General features: G+C 41.4%; 1 pseudogene; it reads left to right on the forward strand.

Moving 5' to 3' along the window:
* Window positions 1-13,140, forward strand: part of LOC139176756 (protein Aster-C-like) — a 26,995-nt pseudogene continuing 13,855 nt past the window's right edge.

The following is a 13,140-nucleotide window of genomic DNA, read 5'->3' on the forward strand; positions in this document are numbered from 1 at the left end:
CCTGCTGCCTAACAACAGTACATCCTGAGGGACGGGAGTGGGGGTGGAAGCTGGGAGTCCTGAGCGGCCCCCAGAGGGCGCCAGACGCCCCGAGGAGACCCAAGGTGCCCCTCGGAGAGCTGGCGTGCGACACTCCCCGGGCCGGGATCCCAGAGCGCGCGCCGGGAGAAGGCGTGGGGCGCGCGCCTGGCCGCCCCCTCCCCGCGGGGCGCGCGTGCGCGGTACTCGGCGGCGGAGGGATCCGCGATGGAAGGCGCCCTGACTGTCTGCCAGGTAAGCGGCGCTGTTCTGGGACGAGTTCCCAAGCGAGTGCTTTACCTGGCAGTTCTCTTCGCGAAGGTTTTTAAAACCCTCTCAGATTGTGAAAATTATTTCCTCTTTTCCCCTTTCTTTTTCTTGTTGCTCATTGGAGTAATTTGCAAAGTTGTTACCGAGGAAACGGTTTCGTGTGCTTCCCGGAGCCTTTCCCTCTGGGCGATGGGGGAGGTCTGCTTTTCTAGGGGAGAAGACTGGCTTCTCGGGGGCGTGGAGTGTGGCATTGGGTCCTGAAATGTCCTGTTCCAAACCTCAGGCCCCGCTGTCGTGATTCTGATCCCGTATCAGGATGATCCAGCCTCACGACGTTCCCTTAACTCTCAACTCTTGATTAAAGGGCTCAACACTCTGCTGCTGCTGCTGCTGCTAAGTCGCTTCAGTCGTGTCCGACTCTGTGCGACCCCATAGACGGCAGCCCACCAGGCTCCCCCGTCCCTGGGATTCTCCAGGCAAGAACACTGGAGTGGGTTGCCATTTCCTTCTCCAATGCATGAAAGTGAAAAGTGAAAGTGAAGTCGTTCAGTCATATCCGACTTTTCGCGACCCCATGGACTGCAGCCTACCAGACTCCTCCGTCCATGGGATTTTCCAGGCAAGAGTACTGGAGTGGGGTGCCATTGCCTTCTCCAGCTCAGAACTCTAGATAGTTTAAATCACGGTGTGGTGTGAACCACGTTTTCGGTTTCAACTACCTTGGTTATTTGTTTACTACCTTATCTGATTAACGGAAGGACTTGCTGATTAATCTTAAGGGTGAGATCCCACTTTTGTTGCAGGAGTACTTGCATTTCTGAACACTGTCCTCATTGCTTTTACACTGGTTGTGTGTATGTATGTATTTTACTTTAACAGAATCACAGTTAGAGCAATACCTTTTAATCGAGAGCATTTTACAGTTTACAAAACGGTAGAGGCATTCAAATAATTGTTGGATGAACAAATGAGTGGACTTGGTATTTCAACTGATTCTCAGAACCTTACGGTGAAATAGACCAGGTAAGATATTCATGAGCCCAAGCAGTCATTCTGGAGAAGGTGATGGCACCCCACTCCAGTACTCTTGCCTGGAAAATCCCATGGGCGGAGGAGCCTGGTAGGCTGCAGTCAATGGGGTCGCTAAGAGTGGGACACGACTGAGCGACTTCACTTTGACTTTTCACTTTCATGCATTGGAGAAGGAAATGGCAACCCACTCCAGTGTTCTTGCCTGGAGAATCCCAGGGACGGGAGAGCCTGGTGGGCTGCTGTCTATGGGGTCGCAGAGTCGGACACGACTGAAGTGACTTAGCAGTAGCAGAAACAGTCATTCATTAAACAATGTTCCAGGTACTGCGTGTTTGGCATAAATGGTGAGCAACACAGGCATGATCCCTGTTCTCAATGAGCTTATTGTCTAGACTACAGAGAGTTGTTGCCCCGACTGTAGAGTGGAGAAAGCAGATTTAGAGAAGTTAGGTGAAAGTGAAAGTGTTAGTCCCTCAGTCGTGTCCGACTCTTTGTGATCCCATGGACTGTAGCCGGCCAGGCTCCTCTGTCCATGGGATTTCACAGGCAAGAATACTGGAGTGGATTGCCGTTTCTTACTCCAGGGGATCCTCCCGACCCAGGGATCAAACCGGGGTCTCCTGCATTGCAGGCAGTTTCTTTACCATCTGAACCACCAGGGAAGCTTAGAGAGGTTAACTGACTGCCAATGACCTCGAAGCTGATACCTTAGATAAGATTCTATCTATTGTGGCTACTCGGTAAAGCCAGAATGGACTCCTACTTAACATTTGATTTGGAGATGGAAACTGACGAGCACACACACACACACACCCGACACACACACCCCATGAAGAGGTTTATTACTTATATATAAAGGCTTATTACTTAGTGAAGGACATAGTTCATAGCAAAGAGGGAAGAACAGGACAGTCTTCTTAAGCAGACCCAAGGTGACTTGGAAGGACGAGGGAATGAGGCTGGCTCTGGGCTTTTGTGGCAGTTGGGGGGTGGGGTCAAGGGTTCCTGCCTGTGCACAGATTGTTGCTTTGTTTGACTCTGGCATCCACACCAAAAGAAAGGGCACCCAGACTTTTTTTTTACCAACTTGTGCATTTGAGAGACAGGGAGGAAGAAGGAGGGGTGAGGTTTAAAACTGTCTTCAGGCAAACATGAAAAGATTGAATGAGACTCATTATAATTTACACTTGATGTCTGACTGATGACTGAAATGTACCATTTTTCATTTAGTTGAATTTTGAACTTAAGTAAGCCATCCTGGCTCTTGTATGAGGCCTAGAGACTGAAGTCAGTAAGGAAAATAAAAGTGCCATTGAATACCTTGTTCAGGAGTCCAGTGATGTGTATTTTGAGGAATAAAATGAGTACCTTGGCCACTGTTAGGAATGTCTGGAACTCTTGATGGGGATAAAGAGTGTTCTGGCGAGGCCTTTTATGTGGCTTTAGTATATGTATCGACACTTGTGACCTTGATTTATATTTTGAGTATCTGAAAACAAGAGAGTTCCAGAGTTCTTTATTCCAAATGGTGCCACTGTTAGGCATGGCCCAAGAGTCTGTAAAAATGTGCAGATAAAGCCCGTTGTTGGCTGGAGCATTCAGGGTTAAGATAACTGTGGGCAGTTCAGTCAGTTTTGCTGACCTCTGGGTCCTTTCCTGCATCAGGGACATCCTGGTTAAAGGATGAAAAGCGGTGGTCTCCAGTGAGCTCCAGCCTGTGGAGGGGTATTGACGCTGTCCACCAAACAGCAGGTGTGTCCATCAGACTAACAATAGGAGTTTAAAGTGTTGAGTGCCTACTGCTTTTCACTCAGTTGAATCCAAATTGGTCTCCAGGTATTCAAAGGGTGTGAGAGAGGGGTGACCTCTTCTTGTCCCATGACAAATGACAAAGGAGTGAGAACACGGGAGGCCATGCCTGCCAGTAGGTGAGATATGTTGGGAGGCCCAGATTTGATTCTGTCCTGCAACAAGGAGACCAACACGGTGGCTGTGCTGAGCTTGCAAGGTCCTGCTGCCGGGATGGGCAACTGGGTATGGTGGGTAGGTTCAGAGCTTAAGAGCCTCTGCTTCTAGGGGCGTCCAGTGTGCTGTCAGTCATTGCTGTTCAAATGACATATTGTGTAGGGGTAAGGAGATTGTTGCATTAGAAGCCTGTGGACAACTTAGAGGCATCATGAGTGGTTCAGAGACTCCGGGAGTCATGAAGAGAGGCTGCTAAAGTATCTACAGTGAAGGATTCTTTGTGTGCCTGTGTATGTGCTTGTGTGTGTGTTTGGGGGTGGTTTGGGGGAGGAAGTAGCACTGCTGGGAATGTCTGTTATATTATAATTTTGACAACTTTCAGAATCTTTTTTGAGAGGGAGCCCTGTTCAGGGTGGACTGACCTGCAAGTAACAGCATAAACAGGCTTAAGTAGAATTTGTGAACAACTAATACATCACCTCCAGAATCCAAAAGGACCTAAAAGATGTTGGATTTGTGTTTTTTTTTTAATTTAACTTATTTTATTCATGTATACTTGATTTACAGTGTTGTGTTAATTTCTGCTGTACAGCAAAGTGATTCAGTTTCATTTTTTAATACTCTTTTCCATTATGATTTATCACAGGATATTTAACATAGTTCCCTGTTGGACTTGTTTTAATGTTGTTTCTTGACATTATCAGGGATGGAGTCGCCCTTGGTTTACCAAATAGTTTTCAGGAATTTAACCAAAGTAGCAGGCCTTATACTATGTGTGGAGCAATGACCCATCTTCTTTTCATGAGTATTTGTATGTCCTGAAGGAGTGTATCAAAAGAATGACCTTAGAGGAGAATGTAACATCAATCCTGTGCTCTGGGAGAGACTTGGATACAGTTACCTGTAAAGGCTGTATGGAGTGGCAAGGCTTTCGAGATACCCTGCATGTAAGCCAGGTAAAGGTATATCGTGACCCCCTGGAGGGGAAGGCAAACTGTGACCAAGAGGTCACTGAACAGAACATGTTTATCAAACTTGCAGCATCAGAATATTTATCAGTTTCTGATTGGATGGTGTCAGTAACTTTAATAGTATTGGATAGAGGGACCTTCATGGGTAGGACCATAGCATCAGAGATACACTCATCAACTGTGAGGCACTATTCTTCATTCCATCTTTACCAGGCCACACTGGGCTGCTAAGTAGAAAAATAATAAGGATAATTCCTCTTTCACTAATTGGGTCTTATATAATAAATCTCAATCTTTGAAGGCCTTGTTTTATTTTACATTGAGCTATGTTAACTGTTTTAACAAGAGTTGAGGGTAGTCCAGAGGGTCTCACCTTTATAAAAGCCGTTTTGCAAGCTCCAAAGACTTGATTTAGATTTATTACTCATTGGATCAGAGCACCCTTTGCTACTGCATGATATTTTAGGACAACGTGTTCTGTGATCAGGGAGAATTTAGGCAAGGTAGTTCTGGTAGTTAAGGTGAGACATACATATTTGTTGCCCATTTTATGTTGAGTATTTCCCTAAGATTATAGAGAGTAGCTTGTTTAGATTTAGTTCTGTAAATCTTCAGGAATAACTGTAGTTTGAGCCCAGTATTGACTAAAGCCATGAAGATTTGCCAGTCAGTGCATTTTAGCAGGTGTTGAAGTTCATTCAAAACCTATGCTGTAAATCCCACTCATGGGCATATATTTGGAGAAAACTCTAATTCGAAAAGATACATGCACCCCAGTGTTCATAGCAGCACTATTTACAATAGCCAAGACACGGAAACATCCTAAATGTCCAGATAAATGGATAAGGAAGAAGTGGTACATGTATACAATGTACTACTCAGGCATGGAAAAGAATGAAATAATGCCATTTGCAGCAACATGGGTGTACCTAGAGATCATCATATTAAATGAAATCAGACAGAAAAAGACAAAAATCATACAATGTCACTTATATGTAGAATCTAAAAGAAAAAAAATAAATTTATTTACAAAACAGAAATAGACTCACAGAAATAGAAAACAATTTTATGGTTACCAAAGGGGAGAGCAGGGTGGGGAGGTAGGAAGAGATAAATTAGAAGGTTGGGATTAACATATGCGTACTGCTATATATAAAATTGATAAACAAAAAGGATCTACAGTGTAACACAGGGAACTTTATTCAGTATTTTATAATAGCCAATAATGGAAAGGAATCTGAAAAAGAATATAGATATATAACTGAATCATTTTGCCTTATACCTGAAACTGACACAATAATGCAAATTAACTATGTTTCAATAAAAAATAGTTGTATATATTTAAAAACTCTATGCTGTAGAATTTTATTGTATAAATTATTTTAATACATTTTGGATTTCCAACTAAGTCAAATTGTGGACTTCTGTTTCAATTACTTTGTGTACTTGTTTCTTCTTCCTGTATACATCTGTGTTTCTCTCTTTCTCTCTCTTTTTTTGGTGGTTAGTGAATGTACTTTGGGTAGAGGGGGTCCTCTCTATTTATATTTATAAGTTTCTTCCTCCAGAGAACCTCAAATCAGTATCACCAGGGTTTGGGGCTTCACCCATGGCAGTGTTTACTTCATAGAACTTAGGAAACTCAAGCTTAAGTTTATTATTTTTTAAGTCAGAGCTCATTTTGTTTTTTAAAAATAGGAGTATAATTGCTTTACAATGTTGTATTAGTTTTGCTAGTTTCTGCTGTACAACAGGGTGAATCAGCTATATGTATACATGTATCCACTCTCTCTTCTGCCTCCCTCCCACCCACATAAGTTGAGTTTGAATTACCCTTTGCTGTGCTATGTGGGTTCTGTGGGTGCTTTTCCCTGTAACCCTGAGGATCAGCATTTTTGTTCAAAGAGGCATAGGTTGTGGCTGCAGTAGTGGCAGTGGTATTTAAGAGTCCTGGTGAGCTTTGTGCTCTTATAACAGATGCCACTTCACCTCCCTTTTCTCTCTTTTTTAGCTCCATAGTGACTACTTTCATGAGTGACCACCTCATGGGCCCATATCTTGTACTGGATATAATCTTTTCCCTAAGCACTGAGGTGGTACTGGTGGTGGTAAAGAATCTGTCTGCCAATGCAGGAGATGCAGGAGACACCGGTTCAATCCCTGAGTTGGGAAGATACCCTGGAGTTGGAAATGACAATCCACTCCAGTATTCTCGCCTGGAAAATCCCATGGACAGAGGAGCCTGGCAGTCTATAGTCCATGGGGTCGCAAAAGAGTAGGACATGAGTAGCGTGTGCCCATAAGCACTCTATATTGAGGGTAGTGCCTGGTTGAGATACTGGATTCATTTAGTTCTTTCACTGTTGGTATAAATCAGAGTTAATTTACCAGTTTCCTTACCAATGGGCAGTAAGGTTGTTTCCACTTTCTTTGTATTAGAAACATTGTTGACCTCATGTGCACATTAAATTGATGAATTGTAGTACATCTATACCCATTTCAAACCAGTTGCATTGCAAATTATTCTCCAAAGAGGTTGAACCAATGGTTACCCTCATTACATTGTATTCATTATTATTATTATTATTATTTTTACTGTCTAATTGTTACTGTAGCTGACTGAACTTCTGGAGGCTAAGTACTTTGTGTTTTACTCATTTTTGAATCTCCAGTAGAAACTAAATTACCTAATAAATAGTAGTAATTGGAAAATATATGATGTGTGTATGAATACATGAACTGCAGAAGCAAAAACATATTAATTACTGTTTTCTAAAATCATAAATATTGTCCTTTTCACAATAATCTGTGTATTTTGAGCATTTATTGTTTTCTTTTTAAAATGAGCATTTCTCAGTACGTAATTTAAATTGTTTGATACTTATTTCCAGGTAAGAAATGAAAGGAATTCAAGCTTTGCCGCTGAGTTAAGGAAGAATTAGAGGAAAATCCTACTCCACTTGTGGATGAGAGGGATATAGTGTCAGCTAAAAAACAGGGCCTAATCTATATAATTGGAGTGGTGACTGGAGCTTTTGGGTAATTTATTTTCTTTCTTATATCTTCATTTTAACCTTAAATGCAAGATTTCTTTGTCCGTAGCCATTCTTATAGTATTTATAATATTTTCTTATTAGCTTCTACATTTTAGATATTTGAGTTTTAATCTAGAGCCCCAAAGACATTTCTGATTATACTCTGCTTTGCCACTAGAAGGCACTGTTGTCTGGTTTGATGGAGTTGGAACCACCTGCTTCAGTTTCCCTGGGAGAAATCTGCACCACAGAAATGGATTCCACTTACATTGTTGCTCCTTATATTGGCAAGAGACTAATATTACACAGAAACTATAGTTCTCAGTGTTACTGAGAAGCCAGCCATTTTACATAAATTTGATTGAAAGAATTGGATCCTGAACCTAAAAGGAAGTTTAACAATATTTGGCCTGTAGTGTATAATGATTTTAAGATAGGTTTTAAAACTGGATGTTTCATATTCTGTTTGCACGGTGCTCACCTGGTTGCATATCCTGGATATGCTTCAGGTTTCCCTACTGTGAAATGAGATTCCTGCTTCTTGATTAGGAGCGCAGTCTTTTGTAAGAACAACATTTCTATTACCATGTGAATGCTTGCAGTTATTATTTTAACGGACTCATGCTAAATCCTATGACAGTTATGAGCCATTTGATACAATCTGGTGTAATGCCACTGGAAGTGAAATTTATATAAGATTCTAAGCCATATATAGTTTCAATAGTAGTTCATTAAGAAAGCTCATCTCTTGATCAGGCATACTTGGGAGCAGAATTTCTCATAAGTTTAGAGTAGACTAAAAAAGATATTAATAGGTATAAGGATCAGTTTAAGCACCATCATTCTGTTCATAATTAGCAGCTCATTTATTGAATGCTGTTGAATCTTAACATTAATAACACATTCTTCCTTCCTATTGGAAAACTTAAGATTTTTTGAACCATATCCCTAAGGAAAATATTTGGTTGCTAAGAAATATACAAATAAGTGCACAACCTAAAAAAATATGTCCTCTATGTTGATTACATTGTTTTGATCACATTTTGAGAAAGTTTGACTGTTGTAGTATTTTTTCCTTTCTGCATTGGGTTTTATAGCTTACGTTATTGTTTGGAAAGCCTTTATAACTCCAAGGGCTAAATAGTTACCATGACAGACCTAAAGCATCAAAAAGGGTAAAGCAAGAAAAGAAAAAAGCAAATGAATGAGAGGATTTAGAAATAGAAGGAAAGAGAGAAATAGAGCTTTGTTCTGAGCTTTACTACTCGTTGGTATATTGACCCAGCAGACTTGGCAACACTTGATTAGAAATGCAGAGTCATGGGCCCAACCTTGCACTTACTGGAACAGAATTGTCATTTTTACAAGATTTCCAGGTGATTTGTATGTACATTCAAGTTTTAGAAGCACTGATTTAGTGCTGAATGTCCACTTTGGCCCAATTTAAGTCTCTGTGATGATTGTGAACACTTTGAGGAATTTTTATATGAATTCACATGAAATAGATTTAGAGACAAATATAACATCTCATAAATTTTACTGACCTTTCCAAAGGTCACTTTTCCAGAAACCAGAACCATCATAAGAAGCAAACAGAATTCTAGCTGAGCTATTTAAAATCCTAAAAGATGATGCTGTTAAAGTGCTGCACTCAGTATGTCTGCAGATTTGGAAAACTCAGCAGTGGCCACAGGACTGGAAAAGATAAGTTTTGATTCCAATCCCAAAGAAGGGCAATGCCAAAGAATGTTTAAACTACCATACAATTGTACTCAGTTCACATGTTAGCAAGGTTATACATAAAATCCTTCAAGCTAGGCTTCAGTGGTATATCTGCTGAGAACTTCCAGATATACAAGCTGGGTTTCAAAGACGCAGAAGAACCAGAAATCAAATTGCCAACATTCATTGGATCATAGACAAAGCAAGGGAATTCCAGAAAAATATCTGCTTCTGCTTCATTGACGATGCTAAAGCCTTTGACTGTGTGCATCACAATAAACTGTGGAAAATTTGATCACCTTACCTGTCTCCTGAGAAACCTGTATGCAGGTCAAGAAGCAACAGTTAGAACTGGACATGAAACAGTGGACTGGTTCAAAATTGGGAAAGGAGTAAGACAAGGCTGTATATTGTCACCTTGCTTATTTAACTTCTATGCCAAGTACATCATATGAAATGCCAGGCTGGAGGAATCACAAGCTGGAATCAAGATTGATGGGAGTTACATCAACAACCTCAGTTGATACAACTCTAATGCCAAGAGAGGTAAGAGAAACTAAAGAGCCTCTTGATGAAGGTGAAAGAGTAGAGTGGAAAAGCTGGCTTAAAACTGAACTTTCTAACTATGACAGACCTAGACAATGTATTAAGAAGCAGAGACATCACTTTGCTGATGAAGATCCATATAGTCAAAATTAAAGTTTTTCCAGTCATGTATGGATGTGAGGGTGGACCAAAAGAAGGCGCCAAAAAATTGATGCTTTTGAACTGTGGTTCTGGAGAAGACTATTGAGAGAGTCCCCTGGATAGCACGGAGATCAAACCAGTCAATTCTAGAGGAAATCAACCCTGAATATTCATTGAAAGGACTGATAGTGAAGCTGAAGCTCCAATACTTTGGCCACCTGATATGAAGAGCCGACTCATTGGAAAAGACCCTGATGCTGGGAAAGACTGAAGACAAAAGGAGAAGGGGATGGCAGAGGATGAGATGGCTAGATAGCATTACTGACTCAATGGACATGAATTTGAAGAAACTCCAGGAGATAGTAGAGGATGGCGGAGCCTAGTGTGCTACAGTCCATGGTCACAAAGAGTAGGACACAACTTAGTGACTAAACAATGACAAATGACATCTCAGAAGTTTTACTGACCTTTCCAAAGGTCATCTATCCAGAAACCAGAACTGTCAACAACTTATAAGCAAATAGAAACAAAAAAGAACCTGAATACCTAAATGAGAGTTCACACTGATGGATCTTGTAAGAGGAGAGTCCCTAAGCCTTCATATGGGATTTCTTTATTATTGATTTTTCTTTATAAGCCTAAATAAGAAGATTCCCATTGGGTAGTTGAATAGATTATTTGAGACCTGAATTATTTGGTGATAACAAGAGATGACAGGAGTCACTCAGGGAGTTTAGGAACCTGAGCCTCTCAATGTGACAGCCAAAGGTCTGTGCAGATCATTGACTCTAATATAGCACTGTAACTGTTCAAAATGAAGGTTAAGACGTCTGGAAAATAAATAATACATTTTTTCCCCTCTGCCATTTTAAATCCATATGCTTCCACCACTCACTTCATGTTGCCATTTTCATGTTCTCCTGGCAATAAAGTAGGGGTTGAATTGAAATGTGAAACCATTGGGTGGTGCTTTGGGTGGCGTGGGGGTGGGGACTCTGAAGAGCTCCAGTCCTTTATGTCTCAGTGCAGAAATAATTCAGTGAGAGGCAAAGTGATAGATAAGAAGTGATTTATTAGACTAGGAACACTTGTGAAGCTTATAGGCAGGCGGGCGAGAGGGTGCCACCTCGAGAACTTACTTGAATGTCATTCTTGAATGGACGTCATACTTCCGTCATCAGCTCCTCCTCCAGGTTGGGCAGGGGAGTTTTTCTGTCCCTACATGGTAAAGCTAGGTCAACAAATTATTGTTTCCTAGTAGTATGTGTGCAGAGAGCATGTCTTGACTTACTGAGCTCACTGAGCAGGATGTGGGTCTCATGCTGTCATGGTTTTATTGTTTGGGGCTTGTCTCATGCTTCCGTTGCATTGTCTTGTTGCCAAACAAGCCTGCTTGGTTTTGTGGTTAAGCAGACCTGCTTTCCTGAGTAATCATTAACTTAAAGGGTCTCCCATGTTTTTCCTACTTACAATCCCCTAGTGGGATTAATGTTTTAATCACCTACTTTGTCCCTTTACTCTGTCCCTATCAGAATGAGGGCAGTAAGATGGCAAGGTTCACTGAGGGATCCAGAATTAACACAAGGAAGACCAAGAGCGTAACAGGAAAATATTCATGAGGCACATGACCTGGTAGTTAGCAAAGAATTAGAAGAGTGTCTGAGCTTTCTCAGTGGCTCAGTTGTAAAGAATCTGCCTGCAGTACAGGAGACGCAGGAGACACAGGTTCAACCCCTGGGTCAGGAAGATCCCCTGGAGAAGGGAACGACAACCCACTCCAGAATTCCTGCCTGGAGAATCCCGTGGACAGAGGAGCCTGGCGGGCTACAGTCCACTGGCGTTGCAAAGAGTCGGACATGACTGAAGTGACTGAGCGCGGGCACAGAACTCTTTCACCAGAACATCTGAGGAATCTAGATTTGGGCCTTTTCACTTTGGGAAAGTTTCTGCCAAAGAAGATTGTTTGCTCTATAAAGTTTCGGTAGGTAGAGAGTTAAGCCCCAGGAATCTGAAACATTCACTCATGTGGAATACCTCGTGTATTCTGGCCTGACTACCTGTGTTGATCTAACTGTACTGATTTTATGTTTAGTTTTACCTTATTGAAAAAAATTGGGAGGGCTGGGTTTGGGGCAAGCTACGGCATGTGGTTTCTTAGTTTCCCAACCAGGGATCAAACCTGTGCCCCCTGCAGTGGAAACTTGGCGTGCTAACTGAAGTGAGTTTAGAGAGTAACATGATACAGTTGAACAGATTGGAGATGAGGAAGAAAACACCTCGGGTGGATTGTGTGCTCTGCCCCTGGTGATCTCACTGTGTAGTGCTCTTGACTATGTTGCTTAACCTGTTTGGCCTCAGGTGCTTCACTTGTAAAATTAGACATTGGGCCATAGCATTGCAGCTATGTCTTCAATCACGAAAGAGTGTGTGTTGAATCACGGAAGAGGATTATGGCTAGCAAGCGCTCATAATTTCCAGTCCTGAAAGAAAGTATGTTACATGGGGAACACCTTCCCTTAACATTGTCCAAGTGGTAAAAAGACTGAAAAGTTCTAGATAAGGAGACATAGTATTTGTCATATTGGAAAATTGTCTTGCTGCTTCCCCACACCAAAAGAAAAAAAATGGTGAAAATGAGAGGATACACTAAAGTGAACCAAAGTTTATTGTCTCCCCTTCCCCAGCCCCAGGTTGATTTCTTTTAGGCCCTATCTATCTGTTCTTATGCTACTTAACAATCTGGCTATTAAGTGTCTTTCTGATAATAGGACTTTAAATCACCACAGCAATAGATGAAATCACCAGCTACCAATTTTTGATTTCCATCTTACAAACATAGGAATCTTGTTTTATTTGTTTAATTTTTTTTATTTTAAAATGAAAGTATTTAATCCTAGTATATGGGGGATGAGTTTTATCATTAATTTTTAAATCCTAATGTAACAGTAAAAATTATGTGAAATGAAGAAATTAAATTTAAAATGAAGTTAATAGCAAGTAAATATTTGTGCTTTGCCCTTTAACAGGAAAAATACATAGCAAAGGGCTTCCCTGGTGGCTCAGTGGTAAAGAAGCTACCTGCCAGTGCAGCAGAGATGGTTTCAATCCCTGGTCCAGGAAGGTCTCACATGCCACAGAGCAACAACTGTGACCACGCACCACAACTGTTGAGCCTGTGCTCTAGAGCCTGAGAGCCACAATTACTGAGCCCATGTGTCCTAGAACCCGTGCTCTGCAATAAGAGAAGCCGCCACAATGAGAAACCTGCACACTGCAACCAGAGAGTAGCCGTCACTCTCCACAACTAGAGAAAAGCCCACATAGCAGCGAAGACCCAGCATAGCCAAAAGAAGAAATAAATGAAACTGTTTTTAAAAATTCTTAGAAATATAGCCAAAGGAAAGAAAAAACCCAAGTCAAAACCCTTATTTTCTTTCCTG

The sequence above is a fragment of the Bos indicus genome, chromosome 1 (assembly GCF_029378745.1).
Source record: "Bos indicus isolate NIAB-ARS_2022 breed Sahiwal x Tharparkar chromosome 1, NIAB-ARS_B.indTharparkar_mat_pri_1.0, whole genome shotgun sequence".
Classification (NCBI taxonomy): Eukaryota; Metazoa; Chordata; class Mammalia; order Artiodactyla; family Bovidae; genus Bos; species Bos indicus.